Source organism: Myotis lucifugus, unplaced genomic scaffold (genome assembly GCF_000147115.1).
Source record: "Myotis lucifugus unplaced genomic scaffold, Myoluc2.0 scaffold_69, whole genome shotgun sequence".
Classification (NCBI taxonomy): Eukaryota; Metazoa; Chordata; class Mammalia; order Chiroptera; family Vespertilionidae; genus Myotis; species Myotis lucifugus.
In genome coordinates, this window is record NW_005871117.1 from 1,448,330 (window position 1) to 1,462,152 (window position 13,823).

Here is a 13,823-nt window from a genome sequence, read left to right on the forward strand (position 1 = left end):
GGGAAACTGTAGGCAAGAAAATCTGGAAGGTGGGTCTCCACATCCCAGGCTTTGCAGCTCCCTCTTCAAGAATGTAAAATCAAGGACCCTTGGGTCATGTTCCTTTTGTACTTACCCTGCCCGCTGGAGAGGCAGGTCTCTGTAGCTAGTCTGCTCAGTGAACCACTGGGTTTCCTCACTGTCCATGCTCAACTAATCAAGAGAAAGCACATTAAATGTGCTGATATCTGGCATTTCTGCTCTGAATCTCTGCTTCCCTTCCTAGGGACACAAATAATCTAGACAACCTAGAAGAAAGCTTAGAATTCACATATCCGGGAATGCTGTTCTCTATAGTGCTTTGGATGAATTAGAAAAAGCAAAACTCATAGCTTGGCGAGTGGAGCCTAGGCCAGATTTTCATCCTTCTGACTTGTCCCCTCGGTTTATGAAAATCTTGTGGTATTTTCTTACCCTCAAATCCAGAACCTGGATCATGTTCTGAACGGTCTGTCTCCTCTTTTCTGAGACTCACTCTTATATCTCTAGCTCTACAAACTCCCCTCGGCTCTATTCAAGAAGAAATCTTTTAAGATAGCTTCATCAAGACCAAGTTTCAACTCAAAAGTCCAAGGCCCTTTCATCCTCTCAACCCCACCCCCAGCCAAGTAATTACCTCACCGAGGAAACAGAGGTTGGAAGAGGGATGGAGGTATCTATTCCTCCTCTTGTCTGTCCATGTCCTGCTAATTTTTTGTTTGTATTCTCAACCTTCTTCTGCCTTTCTCACTTGACCTTTGTTTCATGATTTCTCCAGGAACTGAATTCCTTTGTTGCCAACTTTGCCCGTCTGCCCCAGAATGGAAGGACAACAAGCCACTGCTTCTACCCTCCCTGTGCTAACTCCTCCATGGAATTTTTGTGACCCAGAGATGACCCTGACCTACATGCTGGAATTTCTTTACTGTAGAAGAACTATTTCTGCAAAAAATTTTGAAGTTGTCATTTTCATTTTAAAAAATAAGATGATAAAACACATACACATAAGCCATTATTTGTAAAATGCCTACAGATGATGAAGAAGAATGCATATCAATAAATACACATGCCTACAGATGAGTGACGGAGCACATGGGTATGTGTCTACCCACAGAGGCCAAGGCAAAACTTTTAGATGAAGAGAGTGGTTGAATACTAAGGAAAATGACAGGAATCAAGAGTGATTTCAAAGTTCTGCTAGCTTTTCCTTCTACCAGTCCTTCCAGATTAAAAAAAAAAAGTTTTCTCAGAAATCCTAAATTAGCTTCAGAAAGCAGTCACGTGGGTGGCAGAAATGCCGGGGTTACTAAGCAGGAGTTTCACTGTGGTATGAGAATGATTGCTAGTGAGAAAGGGAGATTTTCAAGTGTTCCTCTGGAATTGTTTAACTAAATAAACTCTGACACCTCTGTGCCTCAGTGTTTGATATCTTAGATTCTTTCCAGGGTCTGCTAGTCTTCTGTGGTTATATTATTCAAAAATTATGCAGATATTTGGAATAATGACTACCACATCCATGATGACCATCACTGCCACCACCATTATCAATCACACTGACTTCTTTTCTTTCTAGACCAATTTGCAACTACCCAGTTACACCTGTACCTTGAGAAGTGAACAAATAGTGCGTTTCCTCATTTTTCAAAGAGGAATATAGATAGAATTTTAGTCACTTAGTCCATATATCCAGGTGGTGCCAATTTCGAACTTCACAAGTACCAAAGAGCCCAGGGCAAGACTGTCCCAAACGCTAGTGATGAAGACCCTTTTCATTGGCTTTCCAAAGCAGCTGTCAAGGGGAATAATGAACATTCCAAGAGAAAAAAAAAAGATCTTCAGAATGGTTAGTCCTAAGTTTGGGCCAGGTTCAAACTTTTCAAATGCTATTCCAAATATTTCCTAACCCAGTAATTTGGGGCTATATTCAATGCTAACTCAGTGTCCCTTCCTTTCAGAAATAGCATGCATGCAACTCTTTATACTGTATATAACTTACACAGTTGGACATGTCATTCCTTTACTACCCAAAAATTAGTCTCAGCTCCTCAATCCAAAAATATCTTGGATAAGCAGGCTTTCTTTCTTTCTTTTTTTTTAAAGTATAGGTTATTCATGAATTCGCATGCCATCCTTGCGTAGGAGCCATGCTAATCTTTTCTGGATCGTTACAATTTTAGTATATGTAGTGCTGAAGTGAGCATGAGAAGGCCTTTTTTAGAGATGGAATGGTCAATGGCAATCTTACCATTTGGATCTGGAATCCCACAGACCAGCAATAACTTTAAGTGTCTATGTTAAGAGAAGGTAGCATGGAGAACTACTTGCATATGTTCTTTGTATGGATTATTCATCCTTTACCTCATCAGATACAGTTGTTGGCACATAGCATGTACTCAATAAATATTTATTGAACTGAATTAATCTCTTCTCATATTGAACAAATTTACTTTCACTCAAAGGGGGGCTCCATAATCTCTTGGTAACCTGATATTGTGCTCCTAGCAATTTCTTTAAGGGAGAGTTCTGGGTTTGGGATATTGCTGTCTTTGTCCCCACCTCATCCATAAAGCTTTCCCTGACAGTTCCAGTCGATTCTCCTCTCATTTTTATGACTCCCTGTTGTACTTATTCCAGGTTCCACTCGCTTTGGCACATACATGATATCTTATCTTGCCATGTAAAATGTGTTTCATAAACACATCATCCTTCCTATGAGTCTGTACGTTTCTCAAGGCCAAAGGCCATGTTTGCTATTTATTTTGTATGTCCCATGGCACACAGCACAGGATGGGGCTCACAGTGAGCTCTGAACAAGTGCCTGTTAAATCGAGTTGAATTTTAAAGACAGCGCTCCATTGACGGTGATGATTCTGTTTCAGAGAATTATCAAAAGGCAGGATTGGCTGAATTCACCACTTCTTTCACCCAAATTAAGCCCATGGGCTTCTGCACTTGAAGCGCTAGTTAGGAAGCAGAGGATCGGAAAGCAGCTTCTTACTTTCAACAAAGAAGAGATTGTGTATCAGCAACGAATTGCAGGATTTTATATTTTAGTCACTAGTGATTCTTGGCCAAACCCTTTAGTGTTATCAGAAATAAAGAGTAACCCAGAGATATGTCAAATATCAATTTCCAATTACTTTCCTGTGACACATTTCTGCCACTTGGGAAAACTCCCAAAGGATATGTTGTCCCTTATCAGCTCAGATGGGGCTTAACTTTCAGCCAAACAGGTAACACTCACAACACCCTGTTCAGCCTCAATGTTACAGTGTCCTCCGCTGACACTCGGATTCTCCTGTGAAGACTTCCATATTGACTTACATGTCACCGGAGCCCTGGCCTGAGTGTGGAAGGCCTCCTGATATTATACACTAGACCATGTGCTAGGTGGAATGGGGAGAACTCCAGCACCTGTGGTGAGCTGTTGTCACTAAGGTTCCCAGTCCTTCATTTGCACTGAGATGTTGAATGCAATAAAGCCTCATGCAGGTCTTTTGAATTTTCCACTCCAGCCATAAGGGAAAATAAAGAAGAGAGTCTTTACAATCTTATCTTTGATACTCAAAACACAGAAGGGCATTTCTCCCCCTCCAGATCACAGAAGGCAGGCCACAGAGTAACTGGCAAAAATCTGTGGTAGTAGGGATGTTAAAACCAAGGGCCTGCAAAGAACCAGATATCACATGTCCCCTTTATTACAAAGTAACGGAACAGAATTTGGAAAAAACAGAAAACATCTCCGGGTCCATAAATCAGCCCAGTTGGAGGGAAACGCAAATGGCCAGCACCTGGAACCAGCCTTCGACTGGAGCAGGAGAGCAGCCTAAAGAATCAAACTCGGGGGCCGAAGGCTCCAAACTGTGCACTGTGATTAAAGTGGAAGGTCTCAGCTGAGGCTGAGCAATTAACGTGCTCTCTCTACATCTCAGAACTCTCCACAGCATAACTATGCCTGCCCTGATTGCTCAGTTACCAACATGCGAGCCAGTCTGGGAAGCTTCGGCCCTGTCTTCATCAGCCTGCTTCTGACAATTGGGGGAGCCCTGGTGTTTGTCAGGCCTCCTTCTGTCAAGTCATCTGTGTTGACTCTGCATGCGTGTCTCAACCTTTCAGTTCCTTTTCAAGTTTGAGAACCATCTTAAATGAGGCAATGGCATTGGCCTCGTTCTGTCAAAATAAATAAATAAATAAATAAATAAATAAAAGTCCGTAGCTCAGAGGCTTGCAAATGGACAGCATATGGCCTGACTTGTTTCTGGTCATTCCCAAAAAAGTTCTGAGGGAATTGAATGTCCGTGAGATTAATGATTCCCTCCTGTCCTGCCTTTATGCTGTGGAATAGTTTTTCTAATCTCTTTCAGATCCTCTAAAGCATTTAGATCGAACCAATCACTTATCCTGAATCTAAAACTGAGACTCGAAGACCTACTAGAATAAAAGGAAATCTCCAAACTGCTTTCCTTCTCACCTGGATGTGAATTCATAGATGGGAAAGAAAGACAGGTACCCCGGAACCTGATTTTGAGTGTGGAAGTATCCAAAAGGAGGTACCCAAGGAATGCAGTGTCCTTCCTCATTTGACCTTCCAAAACTGCTTCACTTGTGACTAATGGTCTACCCAAGGTGGCCATGGCCCCACACAAGTAGGACTGAGTGCCTTGCCTGGAAACATGCACCCCCTGACCTGCCACATGGGCTGATCCTTCACCTTCCCTTTAGCCCATCCCATTCACAACTACTGTCAGTGAAGGCATCTTATCTCCAGGAGAGATACCATAGCAACAATAATAACAACAGTGATAACAATGATAGAAGCAGGAGCAGCAACAATCACAAATATAGCACTTACTACGGGCTTGAAACTCTTTGAAGTGCTCAACTTATACCAACTCATACAAGTCTCACAACAACCTACTCAGGGAGGTGTTACGATCATGCTCATTTTGCAGAGAGGGGGAAACAGAGTAGTCAAGTAACTTGCCAAAGGTCACAAAGCCAGTAACTGGCAAAGCCAGGATTCAAACACGGGTCTCCGTCCTAATACTATTCTCTATTGCAACTGTGTTCTCTAGAGGTATGGGTCCCCTCCCACTACTGCTGATGAGGTTAGAGAACCAACCTTTCTAACATAGGGCCCGTTTAGCAGTCAGGCCTGAAAAGTCCCATTTCTGCTACTCAATGTGTAAACTCAAATAAGTTGTGAGTCCCTGAGCCTTAGCTGTCTTCATCTGTATATCAGCCTGATACTCAGACCTATCTCACTGGGTGTCTGTGAGGATGATGAGATGATGCATATCCAGGTGCAAGCACAGTGCCTACAACATGGTGGGTGCATCATAATCACAGCTGTGGTTATTACTAATCAATGAGACCCTAAGGGTGTTGGAGAAGATGAGGCAGAAACAATCACAGCTTGGAATCTATACTAATAAAAGGGTAACATGCTAATTAGAGAAGACGTCTTCCGGACGTCCTTCTGGACAAAGCCGCAGTGGCTGCCTGAGGCTCAGGCAAGCCTCGGATGGCGGCTGCCACTGCCAGGGCCGGCCCAAGGCTCAGGCAGGCAGCAGATGGCTTCGAGGGCCAAGGCTCGGGCAGCCACAGGGTGATGGGGGCAGTGCCTTCCCCTGATTGGCCCCGTCATCTCCTGCAGAGGGAGGCCAGACTAAGCCGTCAGTAGAACATCTCCTGAGGGCTCCCAGACTGTGAGAGGGGGCAGGCCGTGCTGAGGGACTTCCCCCCTCCCCTGTGTATGAATTTTCATGCACTAAGCCTCTAGTGTGGATATAAAAAAGCAGAGCAATGGGGTGACTCCAAAGAGACAGACACTTAAGTACCGATGACCAATTTATGCAGCCTATAGGTTTGTTTATCACCATGAAGGAAAAAAAATCTAATTTTAAAAATATACTACACCAGGGAAAACTGAACAGAAGATGTCCAGACTGGACTAATTAGAATATTGTCCCTGAAATTCCTGGTATAACAGCAAGACGGCAAGGCACCCTTCACAGAGCTGCTCCTGAGTGAGGCAAAGAGCATTTCCTTCACACTCGTTCCCAGCCCTGACACATCACATTCTTTGCATCAATAAGAACTGGTGCCAGAACACACTAAATTGCCTTTGAGTACATTTAACTGATGTAGTATTTTTTTATGATTCTTTCTTGTTGTACCATTTTTCACTTTTGACTTTATAATTCTCTGCTGACTTTATATAAAGCTTTGCCAGATGACCCAAGGTGGTTTTTAATGGAGATTTAGGGGCTAGGTTGTGCTGTGGTTTGGATTCAGATTCTACTCCGGCAACGAGGGGAAATTAACTAGGTGGTTTCATCTCAAGTGCCCATTTATACTCGGAATAGACAGAGAATTTATCTTCTTCCAAGTCTTGTAATCATGACACTACAAAGTGATATTCAAGAAATAAAAAATTAGGTAGCAATGGCTTCCACACCACGAAACCACTACACAGTGTCCCTATTAAGCCCAGATGACCGGGAGGATATAAAGAAGGCAGCGGGATCACTCGCTGAGTGACAGGGAGAAATTTGACCACATTCTGTCCTAAGCCAAAGACAATGCTTCTCTCCTTCAGATGGGGAACTCAAATGACCCTGCACAGCTACTCCTCTTGCTCTGGGCTGCACCCGCTCCCCAGGGCCTTGTGCCCAGAGGAAATACTGGAAGCAGCTGGCTTTCAGTGACTGGGAAAGGTGAAATGACTGGCATAGAAAACGAGTCAGATAAGAAGTCACTCCCCCAAACTGACATCTTTTTACAAGAATAGCCTTCAGTTAATTATTTCTCTAAAGTATAACATTGGTAACGAAACTCAGTCAGATTTTGGTTTGTCTTGTTTTTCATTATCATGCAATGCTTGCTCCATTGCACAGGAACAAATATCACATGTAAAGTCTTGAAAAAAATAACTTAAAAAAATCTGTGTACCTACCACCAAGCTTAGAAATAAATAAATCCCTGAAGTCTTTCCTATCAGATTAGATTCCTTTGCCTCCACCGACCACTGATGGTAAATGCAACATTGAATTTTAAGTTTTTCATTCCCATGTGGGATTTTTTTCAGTTTTGCCTCATATGTAAAGACCCTTTTAACATAGTGTTTTGTTTTATTTTTTGATATGAAAATGATATCATACAGTATCATTCAGGGAGTTTGTTTTATAGATTCCTCCATATTGAATGTTATTCCACTTCATTTAAAGAACCATTTGGGGCTGAAACCGGTTTGGCTCAGAGGATAGAGCGTCGGCCTGCAGACTGAAAGGTCCCAGGTTCGATTCCGGTCAAGGGTTGTGGGCACATCCCCAGTAGGAGGTGTGCAGGAGGCAGCTGATCGATGTTTCTCTCTCATCGATGTTTCTAACTCTCTATCTCTCTCCCTTCCTCTCTGTAAGAAATCAATAAATATATTTAAAAATAAAATAAAATAAAGAACCATTTGGGTTGTTTCCAGTTTTTTTTGTCTGTTTTGTTGTTGCTGTTGTCTTTTGTTTTATTTTGCTATTATAGACAATGCTATGAGTGCAGTTCTTATTAATCTCAGCACGTACAAGCGTTTTTCCTGGGTTAGAGTCCTGGAAGTTGACTTGCTGGATCTTAGGGTCTGCATATAATCAAATTTACTACTGTCCTAGCTGGTTTGTCTCAGCGTCATCCTGAGGACTGAAAGGTCCCAGGTTCAATTCCAGTCAAGGGCATATGTCCAGGCTGCAGGCTCAATCCCCAGTTGGGGGTGTGCATGAGGCAGCTGATCAATTATTCTCTCTCATCATTGATGTTTCTATCTCTCTCTCCCTCTCCCTTCCTCTCTGAAATCAATAAAAATATATTTTAAAAAAATTTTACTAGATAATAACAAGTTGTTTTCCAAAATAGATACACTAATTCACACTCCCACCAAAATAGGTGTAGTTTTTTTGGTTGTTTGCTTGTGGGTTTTTTTTTTTTTATTTCAGAGAGGAAGGAAGAGAAGGAGAGAAAGAAAGAGAGAGAAGGAAAGAGAGGGGGAGAGAAACATCAATGAAGAGAGAAAATCATTAATTGGCTGCCTTCTGCACATCCCACACTGGGGATCGAGCTACAACCCAGGCATGTGCCATGACTGGGAATCGAACCTTGACCTTCTGGTTCATAGGTTAATGCTCCACCACTGAGCCACACCGGCCAGGCCAAAATAGCTTTTGATAGGAGGGAGGGAGGTGGTTAGAGGCAGAAGAAATAGAGGGGATAAACAGTGATGGAAAACATAAATAAAATTAAAATAAAGGAAAAAAAGAACAAAAAAACAGCTTTTGAGTTTCTCTTTCTCTACAACTTTGCCAGTACTTAGTACTGCCAGATTTTTAAAATTTTGTTGAATCAGTGAATACAAAATGTATCGTGTAGTTTAATTTACATTTCCAAATTTAACTTTTTATAAATGGGTAATAATTGAGTGGTTTCTGGAAGGTTGAAAATTCTTTGTTAAACTAACCTTGAAATGCAGTGTTTGTATAGAATAAGTGTGATGATTCTGTGACTACAGAGAAAGATTCTATGTACACAAACATGTAGGAGTCAATATGTATATCTATCTGCCATTCCATTCTTACATTTACAGCAGGAATTTAAAGCTAGGGCAGATGGGCAAAATCTGGCCTACCACTTGCTTTTGTAAATAAAGTTTTATTGGAACACAGCCATGCTCATTTGCTCACCTATCGCATGTTACAATGACAGAGTTGAGTAGTCACAACAAAAACCATCTGGCTCCTTTACAGTGAAAGTTTACTAACTCATAACTTAGAGCAACTCCATTTGCAGGCACAGATAGCTCATGTTCAACATGTCTGATCGAATTTGTTCCTTCCAAACCATCCCTCAGAACACGGATGTTCCTGCCACAAAGGCACTCAGGCCAAAAACTTGGAGGTCATCTGATGCTCTTCCCTCCTCTTCACCATTTACAACCAATCAGTGGATACCACCCAAGTATTCAAACTCTGGACAACTTTTCTGTGAAGTCCCATTCTCTACACCTTGGCCAGCCCTTGGTCCAAGCCTTATGTTGACTTAGGAAGCCCTCCCCCAATGGTCAAGCCCTTTGTGTCCCCAGGTTCAGAGCACTTGCAGTGCTTCAATGCATTATCTGAGTTCTGCCTGTGGTCTTGATCTAAACTGTAAATGCCTTGAGGGCAGAGGTCCTTACCGTCTCTGCACACAGCACAGTGTCTTGTGCAGCAAATTCTTCATAATAACTCAGCCTCCTGTAGCCTGCTTAGTCCTTCTCAGAAACCACTGAGGGCCTGACATGGCAAGACCTTTGCGGCTACCATGCCACTGGTCAGCAGGGTTTGGAAATAGTCACTACTCTCCTAAACCTCATGGCCGAGGGGACTTCAGAAAAGAGACTCCTTAACACAGTGGTCTTCAAATTCTTGTGTATAGCGGAATCACTCAAGGATCTTATTAAAAATAACACATGCAGGGTGTCGCCCCAGACCCACTGAGCCATAATCCCTGGAAGTAGGTATGCAGCATATATACCTTGTGGGTGTTCCCTAGGAGATCCTTATGAAGGCGTGAGAGGCACATATCCTATATAATAAAGAGCTAATATGCTAATTAAACCAGACAGCAAAATGACCTTCCAGAATGACCTTCTGGAACAACCAGTGGGCGGGGCCGCGAGGCAGCCAAGGGCTTGAGGGCTGAGGCAGCCAGGGCTGTGAGGGCCTATCCTTGCACAAATGTTGTACATTGGGCCTCTAGTCTAATAATAACAGCTTCCTGAAAACATTCCCCTAGTTCTATCCCACCCCACCACATTGTCCTCGATGGGGCAGCTAACACTGCCTAGAACTCCTCTCATGCTTTTGCTTGGGTACTAGAGTTTCCCTAAGCTTCCCCACCCTCCACCACTGGCCCAGAAGAAGCCTGGGTTGAGGGGGATGTATCTGTTTCTTAGGCTGGATTCAAACCTTCAGTCTCTGGTTTGCATTGATTTGCTTCCATCGCTGGTAATTAATGTGGTCTGTCTCTACACTGAGCATCTTTACTGCTGAGCATGTCTAAAATCAAGCACCTCCCACTACGTGCTAGCATCACCCCTTGAATGTGCCATATCGCCCCGTTCCTGCCTGAGGGAAGAGTCATGCAAGCAGTCATACAGTGCCTATGTTATAAGAATGCGTGTTTTAATTTGTACTGCCATCTTCAGTTTCAACTTATTGCAGATCATTTAATATGTAAAAACCAATGTTAATGGAAGGATTAGACCAACAACAATACAAACGAGATACTGTTAGTATTTATTAGAGATTTTTCTTATTAGACTTAATTTTTCCTTAAATTGCATGTGACCCATTATCATTATGCTCAGTGGATAATATAACAAAACAAAATTACCAGTCCATTGTACTCAAAAAGGAAGTCTAAGGTTGCTTGGGTTTTATGACACCAAGCAGAGCACAGATCTAGGAATTTCTCCGGTGCTGCACTCGGTGATTTTCAGGGGTCTGTTTTCCCCAGAGGCATGTAAGTACTGAAATTGCATTGCAGTGCGTTCTGCTCTCAGCGGGAGAGAAAGTGCATAGTCAATGGGTTATTTGCCATTCTCTGTTTCTGTTTTATGCAGTCTCACGGAGGGATCGCTCAGGTGTTTGTTGAAGTTTACTGGACACTCAGGAGCCATCTTGTGGTTTCTCTAAATGGCATTTATAATCTATAACCAAAGGGGTAGTCCGGGAAGCCCCTGGAGCAGCACGCCTAAATTCTGCATGTGTTAATTCAGGTTAAGAGATCTGATTCTTTGCTGGGAGATTCCAGGAGGGTGAAACTGCCTCATGTATCTAAACAATATTTACAGGAGGACAAACAGGGATGCAAGGTCTGATATTAGTGCTAAAAATGACAAAAAATTTGAAATCTGTATATGGGAGATAAAAAGGCCTTCTGAGTATGCAGATCAATAAATCACAAAGAGGCTATGCCCAAATCACACCTGTGATTTTGCTATACTGTTATCTGTTATAAAAGCACTCAGTCCTATAAAAGCAGTATTACTCTGCTTTCTGTCAACCAGATATCTCCAATTAGCCATCATTTATTTCATGCTTCACTAGTGCCTTGGTAATGGAAGCTCGTAACAGGATTCCTGAAATGCTGAAATCAAGAAGCAGATTAAAATTTACTCATATAGTTGCATGTTAAGTGTGTTTTATTGGGGAGGGGCAGCATGGAACGAGGGAAGAATACAGGCTTCAGTGTTATCCCTGGTTTTGAGTCTCACAAGGACATATTAGCACTGGGACCATGGGTAAGCTACAAAATATCTCGCTAAGCTCCAATTTCCTCACATATAAAATAAGGATAATATCTAGCTCTAGGAGATATTGTGAAGATTAAATGAGACCACAAGCATATGTAAAATACCAGCACAGTGCCTGGCTCTAAAGAAACCACTCAATAAATAGTGGCCTATATTAATGCTGATGTCTTCTTTCCCATTCTCAGTAAATCAGAAGCCATTGGTCACTACACGCATCTACCTCTTGACTTTTTTTTCTCTGAATCTCCTCATCTACCAGAATATTTGATTCATATGAATATCATATCCCCCAACAGTGACAGAGCACAGCAAGTTTACTGTGGATTCTCAACACTGGATTATTTAAATTTGGAGAAGAAAAGGAATGTTTTCACAGAAACTATTTACTTTTAAAAATATATTTTTATTGAGTTCAGAGAGGAAGGGAGAGGAAGAGAGAAACAGAAACATCGAGCCCACAACCCGGGCATGTGCCCCGACTGGGAATCGAACCCTGACCTTCTGGTTCATAGATCAACACTCAACCAAGGAGCCACCTTGGGTGGGGAAACTATTTCTTCATCCTTAGCCTTGGGGAAACAAAGTTTCAAAGTCTCCAAAATGGTTACAAATTACCCAAAGCTTCTACCCTCTTTAGATCTTTTATTATTTTTATTATAACTATTCCATGAATAAAATATTAAGAGCTAGACTTCTTGACCCTCTTCTATTCTTTTCCAATTCAATGTGGGTCTTCTCCCAGAAGTAACTACTATTAGGGTTTTGCACCCACTCTTCCAAAACTATTTCCATGCATTTATACACATGTATGTGAGTGTGTATGTGTGTATGTGTGTGTGTGTGCAATTTTGTGCTTTTACATAAATTGTATTACAATATACAAATGTCTTATACTCAAATTGTTTTTGCTCAAAAATATGTCTTGAAGATCATTCTGTGTTAGTACTTCATTTACCTTCAACTCTTTTAAACTGCTGCATAGTGTTCAAAATCACTTTAACCATTCCTTTCTTGATAGGCATTCCTTTCTCTTTGTACTTTTTTTACTACTAGAAAAATGCTGCAGTAAATATCATTCTGCATACTTCCCTTCGGATGTGTGTAATTGCTAGGTTATAGGCTATATGAATTTTATTTCAGTCTTTTAAATTCAATTTGTTTATTTTTGAATATGATTCAAAATTCAGAGGAAATAAAGTGTAGAGTGAATAGTATTTCTCCCACCCCCGTCTTCCCACGTGCCTAGTTCTCCCCATCCATAGGCACTCACTATTACCCATCCTTCAGAGTTTTTTAGAAACATAGATTCTTATCATTATACCTTTTATGAATAAAGGATAGTATTCTATGCATATTGTTCTGTATCTTGCTTTATTCCTTTATTGATATATGCTGCATAGACTCACATAGTTGCATAGCTTTACATATACTAGTAACAATGTAGGGAACTTGCTAATTCTTTTGACAGAGATACACAATATTCCAGAGATTGGATGTCCCATATATATGTAACCATTTCTCAATTGACAGATATTTGGCTATCTTTAATGTTTAGCTAGTACATCTACTGTATAATAAATACTATTGTATATAGGTCATTTTACACATATGCCTGTATTTTTAGGAATGAAATTGCTGATCTATTTTTATAGTTGTTGGTCACTTTTTTATGCATTTGGAATTCTTCATGTATTAAAAAAATATACATAATCTACCACTGTATGTGACATATTTCCAAATACTTTTAAATTCACTGTATGTCTTCCTCACTGTAAAATCTTTATCTTCTATGTAAAAGTCCTTCCTCTCTCTTTTTTTTTTGCTTTGAGAAGTATACATATGTTATTATGCAATTAAGTATAAATATGTATCATAAAACTTTAAAGCATGTGCATTGGGTTTCTAATTTAAAATTCCAGCTTTTCTATAAGGTCTTTGTGTGGGCTGGTCTGGATTTTATCATCTTCTAATTTTTTTTTAATTTGAAAGAATCTCATATTTATAATAGAAATGTAAGAATAGTACAAAGCACTTTTTTAACATTTGAAGTAAGTTGCTCAGTGATGCCCTTCATGTTCAAATACTACAGTGTATTTTTAATAAATAAATACATTCTTCAACATAATTATAATATAGTCATAAAAATCAGGAAATTACTATACTATTGATATAATACTACCATGCAATTGTAAGACCCCATTCAAATTTTACCAATTTTTCTAATGATTCTTTTTGAAAAAAATTATTTTTCAATTACAGTTTACATTCAGTATTATTTCATATTAGTTCCAGGTGTACACCATAGTGGGTAGACAATCATATACTTTACAAAGTGTTTCCCCCAGTATTTCCACAGCGCCAAACATAACGATTATAATATTGACTATAACCCCTATGCTGTACTTTACATCTCTGTAACTATCTTGTAACTACCAATTTATACTTCTTAATCCCTTCACCTTTTTCACCC

The 13,823-nt window shown here is 40.7% G+C and overlaps 1 protein-coding gene and 1 non-coding gene across 2 annotated transcripts in view; both read right to left on the reverse strand.

The window, feature by feature from the left end:
- LRMDA (leucine rich melanocyte differentiation associated) overlaps window positions 1–13,823 on the reverse strand; it is a 979,651-nt gene that overhangs the window by 159,823 nt on the left and 806,005 nt on the right.
- On the reverse strand, window positions 2,113–2,219 carry LOC111826342. The gene has a single exon (XR_002829679.1). It is a non-coding gene; the product is annotated as a U6 spliceosomal RNA (small nuclear RNA).